Source organism: Anthonomus grandis, chromosome 22 (assembly GCF_022605725.1).
Source record: "Anthonomus grandis grandis chromosome 22, icAntGran1.3, whole genome shotgun sequence".
Lineage (NCBI taxonomy): Eukaryota > Metazoa > Arthropoda > Insecta > Coleoptera > Curculionidae > Anthonomus > Anthonomus grandis.
The window spans coordinates 35,630,434-35,638,597 of NC_065567.1; positions in this window are offsets into that span (position 1 = coordinate 35,630,434).

Sequence of the window (8,164 nt, forward strand, 5' to 3'; positions counted from 1 at the left end):
GAGCATTTAATAAAATAATTAAAGTTCAATGCAGATTTTTATTGTTTTAAAAATAGAATAAACGCAATATTGCAGAGCGTTTTCCTAGTTCTTAACCATTTGTACTAATGTTCAAATGTTAAATATTTTATGACATTTTCAAAATATGTTAATTTTATAAGAAATTAAAAAACACTTAAATAACCTTTAATAAAATATTAAAATTGGCATAACTCTAAAATAAATGCATTGATTATTATAAGTAGGGTCGCATAATATAGGGAATTAATAGACCTTTCAAACAAGGCATCACTCGACTACCCTTCCAATTTAAAATTTTTAAGGGGGTGGCTCTGAGGGTTAGGGGAATGATAGTATATCCCTAAAAAATTCATCATTTTGGTTCCCCCTTGTTACTATAGAAACGGTTTTAAGCATTTTCTTATATCTTTTACGGTTTAAAAATTATAAGCCATGGCTACTCTTGAAATTGTCACCCGTATATAACATAACATTGGTATTTCTTTTGGTATAATTAGGAATTAAAAATATTAATTCTAGGCACTAAAAAATATACATAATGACAGGTATGCCATTGGTCCATCTATCCTGCTCTGTGGAAATGAGATGGACCACTAGGGGTAGGATAGACGGACCATGCTATACTTTCTTTTTTTTTTGGTGGCTACAGTCTTTCCACACTTATTGCATAGGTTAACGAAGCCAAAACAAGTTTCATGTAACCAACGTTTTCAAATGATACATTGCAGCCATTCGTCTTTTTTAGACGTTTGGTTATAGTCCTCCTTGCAACCGACACATTAATTTTCTAAATCACTAAAGTTTTCTTCACCACTGGAACTGTCATCAAAAGTAACGTCATCTTCAGACACTGAAGATTCACTCACCTTTCTCTTACTTTTTAATATTTGTACAGGTTTTACGTTCTTTTTGAGTTGTGCATCTTTCTTATTTTTTATAAATTCCTTAGCTGTTATCTCTCCGGATATTTTTTTACGAACTCTTTTCACTGCTGCAGATAAAACAGGTACAGGCGTTACTTTATCAAGAGTCTTTCCGGGAGTTATACGAATATCTTCATTTGGTACTGATGATTTGTTAGGGTTGATGGGTAAAACTTTTAGATTTTGAATTCCGGAGGGGCCTGGTTGAGGAGACTCAGCTCTAACTGATAAGTTATCCGTCTGGACCGTCTGTAATGTTTTTGTTTCAGGACTTTCAAGGGGTGTCTGTGTTAAAAAAGCATATTCCGGGATAATTAACGGATTAAATGGATAAATCCCAGTGGATTTAAATGCAGAGGCCGCATTTTGAACAAGTTGCTGAGTTTCCCCATGCTCGACCTAACCGCTTACCAAATTGAAGACGATTAAGGACTCTGTTTGGGTTATTTTGAACCATAAAACGGCATTCAGCGTAGAAGTTGCTTTTAAGAGATTTAAAGAAGACTCGATCAAGAGGCTGCAGGTAGTGCTCAACAAATTCTAGTAGGTCCAGGTTGGTCGTATGGGACGTGGGGCCATCTACTATTAGTAAAGTTTTACCCGAGGGCTTTCTTAGTAGAAAATGTGTTCGTAACCATTCAAAAAAAATCTCGCTATTAACGTAAGCAGATTTTTCCGACATTCTAATTTTAGAACCCGGTGGCATACCTTCATGCCAGTCTGGAAATACAAAATGGGGGGATAAAAGTGCCTTCTGCGCTACAACATGCTATGACACTAGTTGTCTCACCCTTTTTCCCAGGGCTTACGCTTAGAACACATTTTGATCCTTTTTCGGCTAGTACCTGACCAGTCCTAGTGTTCAGCTGTAATCCTGTTTCGTCCGTATTGAATATATGCCCGGGTTTATCATAAAAATTGTGTTCAGTCATAATTCTCTGGGGATCCGAAAAGTAATTATTAAAAGTTTCTCTTGACATTCCCAAAACTCGCGCAATTGAGGTGTTCTCGGATTTTCTGATTGAAATTTCAGGTCTTCGCTTTAAAAACAGTTCTAACCATTTTTGGCCAGCTTTACCTAAAAAAGACGATAATAAATTAGCAATGTGGTTTTTATTTTTTTTTTTTTTAATATACCTTCTTTTTTATTAAATTTATTTGGAATCCCCAATCGTTCAGCTAAATTAAACGCCATGATCCTTACTTCTGTTCTGGTGGGTGCAAAGCCTATCTTTTGCAGTTTTTTTATGTGACTGACTATTTTTGTTTCGACGTTCGAGCCTAAACAACAATCTGGCCCCAGACGATTACAGCTATCGATGTTATTTGCTTTTAATCTGCGCTTAAAAGTTGTTTTTGGGATCCCAAATGCTTTCGCGGCTTCGTTAATGCCCATACCGCCATTCTTCACAGCATCAGCTGCATCACCTAATGCTCTAGCCGTCCAAGAACCTCTTTTAGGTGCGTTTTGTTTTCGGATATATTTATTGGGCATAATCTTAAAACAAAATAGGCTGTTCCAACTCTCGGAGGATAGATGGACCAGCGTCCAGCTTCTAAAATATGCCGATTAGAGCTACGATTGGTGCTCTCTAGTACACCTTGTATATGGTATCTAAACACTAATACAACAAAAATCGGTTAAACTTACCTGATTTAAAAAAAAAATAACATTCTCAAAACCGATATAAAATTTTTGCACGTGATGATTTCAACTATCGTAAATAACATTCGCGAAGGTGCGTTATAATTACGTTCCAGTCGCCGTCTTAAAGGCAACTGACGCTAAGAAACAAAACGGGACAGGTTAGTCTGTTGCCAAACCTTGCCAGATATTTTGATGGTGGACCGTCTACCCTCCTGGTCCATCTCCCATCCTTTTACCCTATCTGCAACTAATACTAAAATCAACATTTAAACGTCATTATAACTACCACTGTTTTGGACAGATGGCAGTTGCCACGTTGCCAGAATTGAATTCACGGCTCAGTTCCTTGGAATAGAAAATCGATTAGCTTTGTTACAACTTGTGAACGATCGGTTCTTTAATTTTTTTAAATTTTAAACAAGCAGTTTTTTCTGGTTCATCAGCCATCTCATTTACTTTTTTCACATTATGAAAATGTCTCAAAGAATGGAAGACTAGTGGTCTCTCCAGGCTTTTTGTAATTACTAAACAACTAAAAATAACTCTACTCAATTCTTTTCAGATAGTTGGGGTAATTTCTTAAATCTTCCAGGTAGTTGGAGTTGGGACTTTTCTTATATCTTCCAGGCAGTTTTTAAGTAAATACTTGCATACACTTTGAGTAAGAGTTAGAATAGTTTCTGGTAAGTTTGCTTTATTATCTGGCTGATTAAATATATCATTCTTTTCCACGTCCTTTTGTGAATGTGCTCCTGTTAACCCTCAAATAACCAATAATCAACCTTTTTCGTTGATTCCTTCGCGTTCTTAAGCCATTAGACTCTTATTTTCTTGTTGCGCAGTTTTGGATTACGCATCAATAATCTTGTTGACCTCCACATTATTGGACATATTATTAGTATTCTGTATTTTTTCCAGACAGTTTTGGAATAATTTTGTATTTCTTTCAAGCAACTGGTGCCATTTTTTTTACAAGTGATGGCTCTATCAATGTTCTTGAACCTAATTAATTACCAAATAATTGCAATATTCTTTTAGCCTATCCAGGTATTTGAGACTTTCTGTTATTTTTTCCGGACAATTGGAGTAATTTCTTATTTTGTCCAGGAAATTGGACGCAGACGTATTTCTGCTTATTAGCTTCTTTAAGACATACCATAGAAAGAAAATGAGAGAAACAATTATTGAATAATATTACAAGCCGTACGACTTAAATCTTTTCAAAAGTAATCTAACAAATTCATTGATTCAAGTTTCTTTAGCAAAAAAGCAGACACTTAGAAATTTTTTTTTCAGCTGACTGAAAGAATCTTGTTACTCTCACATATAAAGTTAGCGAGTTTCTTTACTAAAAAGCTTTTTACTTTACCTTGGTTATTGAGCATCGATTATTCTTCAATAGTGTATCGATTGCAGTCTATATATTATTTTAATAATTTATGTCTATTTAAAGCCAAATAGGCGCCTAATTACTTAAAAACTGCACCAAATTTCAACCAAATCAACGTAAGGATATAATAAAAATACCTACTAGTAGTATCTTAAAAATGCTATTTTTATTTCTTCAACTCTTCTCTCTAACTTAAACGCCTTCTGTCTCATAAACGTATCACAGAAAAGAAGTACTATTTTCCTTCTAAAAATTACCAAACCAATCACACTCTGAAGTTTTGTATTGTAATTAATAATAATTCATTTTATATACATTGAGAATAAAATAGGATTCAATACAGAACATAGAATTCGGAAACAAAATATCAATAAGATAGCTTACGAAACAATAATTTATGAGTTAAGCAATCGGATGCCTTTGACTAGTCACCAAATATCGCTGCCAAAAATGCAATGTGAAATAAAATATTATAGCTAGAACCAGTTTTTTCTTGTAAAAATCCGAATTCATTATTCGGAATAATGGTAGGCGTGACAATAATGGTTGTAATAATAGTTGGCTTAATAATTGTTGACAAAATAGATAAAGGTCAGTGCAGTTTTGATTTCCACTGATGGGATGTCGAGTCGCTTTGATTCCTTACCCCACAAATAACGCTATACGTTTTCATGGGTACATACAGGGTGTTTCGGGAGGAAAGGGAAATATTTTGGGAACATGGTCAGAAGGTTAAAATAAGATAAATTAACCCATATGTTTTAATCTGATTCTCAACCGTTTCTGAAATAATCGGTTCTAAAGTTTTTTTGTAAGATTTTTTATTTTAAAAGCAACACAAACAAATACTAGTAAAAAACAAAATTCCACTAATTTAAAATGTTTTAGAAAATACCCTCACCAACTTCAAGGCAAGCTGCAGCACGTTTGTTAAGCGCTCGTGTTGCACGTTTAATTGCTTGGAGATTGTTTTTAATAATATTTGAAGCATTCAAAATTTTATTGTGGAGTTCTTCTACGATTTCTACTGGTGTTTCGAACACTAGAGCTTTTATCCAGTCCCAGATTTAAGTCTGGTGACCTCGGTGGCCAAACTTGAGCTCCTCCTCTGCTAATCCAACGATCAGGAAAACGATTGTCTAAGAAATTAAGCACTCAGCGACTAAAATGAAGCAGGGCTCCATCGTGTTGAAAATACATTCGGTGTCGAACAATTAGCGGAATATCATCCAACATGTGTATTAAATAGTCTTCCATAAAGCGTAAATATCCTTCTCCAGTAAGACGCTCATCTAATACAAAAGGACAAAACAACTGGTCATTCAGCATTTCACACCACACGTTAAGACTGAATCGATGTTCCAAGTTTCGTTTAAACGTAGCATGAGGATTTTCATCTGACCACCGATGTTCATTGTGTCGGTTATTAATTCCATTGCGGGTAAAATAAGCTTTATCCCTAAATAAAATGTATTTATGTAGGCCTCGATTTTGTTGGATCCATTTGCAAAATTGAACCCTTAAACCATAATCATCCTCTTGAAGATGTTGAACCAGTTGAATACGGAAAGGTTTCAAAGCGTTTTTCTTACGTGTCTTCCAAACATCTATATGTGATGCTAATCGAAGTTCTTTTGTAATCCGCTTCGTACTAGCACCCGGGTTCTCTTCAGCCATATCCAGAACATTTTCTTCATTTTCTACATTTAGTCCCGCCTCTCGTTCAGAATTAATTCTTATGCTTGGAAACTGTTTCCTGAGCATTTGCAAAAACTGTCTAATTAGGAACTTTTCATCATCATCTTTTCATTCATCAACAGCACGTAATGCGCTACCATTACAGAAACCATACACGAGTATCATGTCAGCATACTCCCTATGGGTGAATGTGTGAGGCATTACGTAATGGAAACTTTGCTCTTTTCAAATTGAAATGCTCAGAATCAATCATACTAACAACCATGCTTATCATAACTACCAGTCAATTAAAATAGGTATTAAGAAACAATGATGAAATACCTGATAAGAAACGTGAGTTGCACAACAAAAAAAACTTTAGAGACGATTATTTCAGAAACGGTTAAGAATCGGATTAAAACATAATATGGGTTAATTTGACGTTCTGAATATCTTCCCAAAATTTTTCCCCTTCCTCCCGAACCACCCTGTATAGGGTGTTAATTACGTAGCCAAACAAAGGGATAGCCAGAGTAGAGTACAGCCAGAAAATTTACTTCAGATTCATTTCCCAGCATTCTTGCATGCCTTGCAGAAAATGGTGGCTTAAAGATCGAGTACCATTTTGGTTTTTTTGACTGATCCTTAGAAAAATTCTTAAAATTTCGCTTCTTACACAAATGATTTGGATGTATGCCTTTTCCTTCTGCTGGCGAAATATTATTTTTGCAAATTAATTGGCATTTCTTCCATCTCTCGCCCTTTAAGCACGAGTAGTGATGTAAAGGGTAATATTACCGAGGTAACATTACCGGTAATTTTGGTAATATTACTGCAAAACAGGTAACATTGGTAATATTGGCTTTTTTTTCACTCTATATACTCTCATTTATTCGCTATTCGCCCAGCTCTACTTGGCTTTACTGGCGCGAGGCGCAAGGACGAAAGACGATCGTGGCGTACGGAGTGGGCTAACGCTGCGCCGCCGCTTTCTTGATCGGGATCGGGGATCGGGGAATAACCAAAATATGAGTAATAAAAATTCTGTGATTCCCCGGGGGCCGTGGCAAGCGATATTTTGTAAATAGTCTCTCTGTATTGATCATAATTAGTGGCATTATTGGTACAAAAGGGTTGTTTATAGCCATTATAACTATCAGTGCAATTTTTATTAAATAACTGTAATTATTGTAGGTGATATTTAAACTGGTGAGTAAATATTTTTTAAGTTGACCTCTTCTCGAAATGCATGATGTTTATTTTGTAGTTGCGATAATATGGTTAGGCCAAAGAGTGATGTTTGGAGATACTACGATCTTAAAGATAAAGACAACTATTCCTGTAAATATTGTAAAACCTCCTTTAAAAGAAATGCTACCAGACAATTCCAACATTTGCTTAAATGTGTCAAAATACCTGAAAATATAGTACACATTCTTAAAAAAGGAAATTGCCTGTTAAAAATGTTTTCGGTAGTAACAATAATACCCATACCTCGCGAAGTTCACCCATGGTATTAGAAGATAGTGATACTGTAATTGCTGATGAAACCTCTCAGCAGGGACACGTATTTGAGACTTTAGACTCAGAAATAGCTTCACTAGTTCGGCCTGTGCCTTCCTCAGCTAGTTCTTTTTTTTCAAGTACATCTAAAGCATCACAGAGTACAATTTCTTCGTATATTGATAACATGTTCTCTCAAGAAAACAACAAGATTGATGAAATACTAGCAACCCTTGCTTTATTTATGTCTCAGGAGCCCCATTACATATGGCAACAAAAAAGTAGATGTATTCAAAACAATGAGATGCGCATATAAACCGCCTTCTCGTTACCACTTCTCAAATCAACTACTCGTATACGAGTACACTAGAGCACAAGCTGCAGTTTCTTCAAAAATTAGTGAAGCACCTATCTTAAGCTTACAAATGGATGGTTGGTCAAATTGTAGAAGGTCAATTGTTGACCCTATATCCAATTTTGTTATTTTGCTTCGGGTATTTTATAAATCAATCCATACCGAAGATAACAGACATTTAGCAACATTTTTGGCCTCAGAAATTGAAAAAGTATTGGAAGAATTGGGAGCTTCAAATTTGTTGGCTATTGTCACTGACAACGGAGCTAACATAAAAAGGCTCGTGAAATAGTTAGCAGCAAGTACAATTACATAACTAATTATGGTTGTATGTATCACGGTCTAAACCTTCTGGTTAAAGACTTCTTGAAATTAGCATAATCTCAATTGTATCAGAGTTGAAAAATTCGCAGATTTTACATGAAAGGTTTGAAAAAATCCAGTTAAACAAAACGGGGCGATACATCTCTTTAAAATTGCCGGTGAAAACAAGATGGGGTTCCTTTGTTTCTTGTTTAAAAAGCTTTTTGGACACTAAACATTCATTGAAAAGTTTAGCAGTTGATGATAACCCAGATATTTCTGATGTTCTTTCAACAAATACAGTAAGACTTCTTCTTCAAAATGAATTTTGGTTACAAATAGAA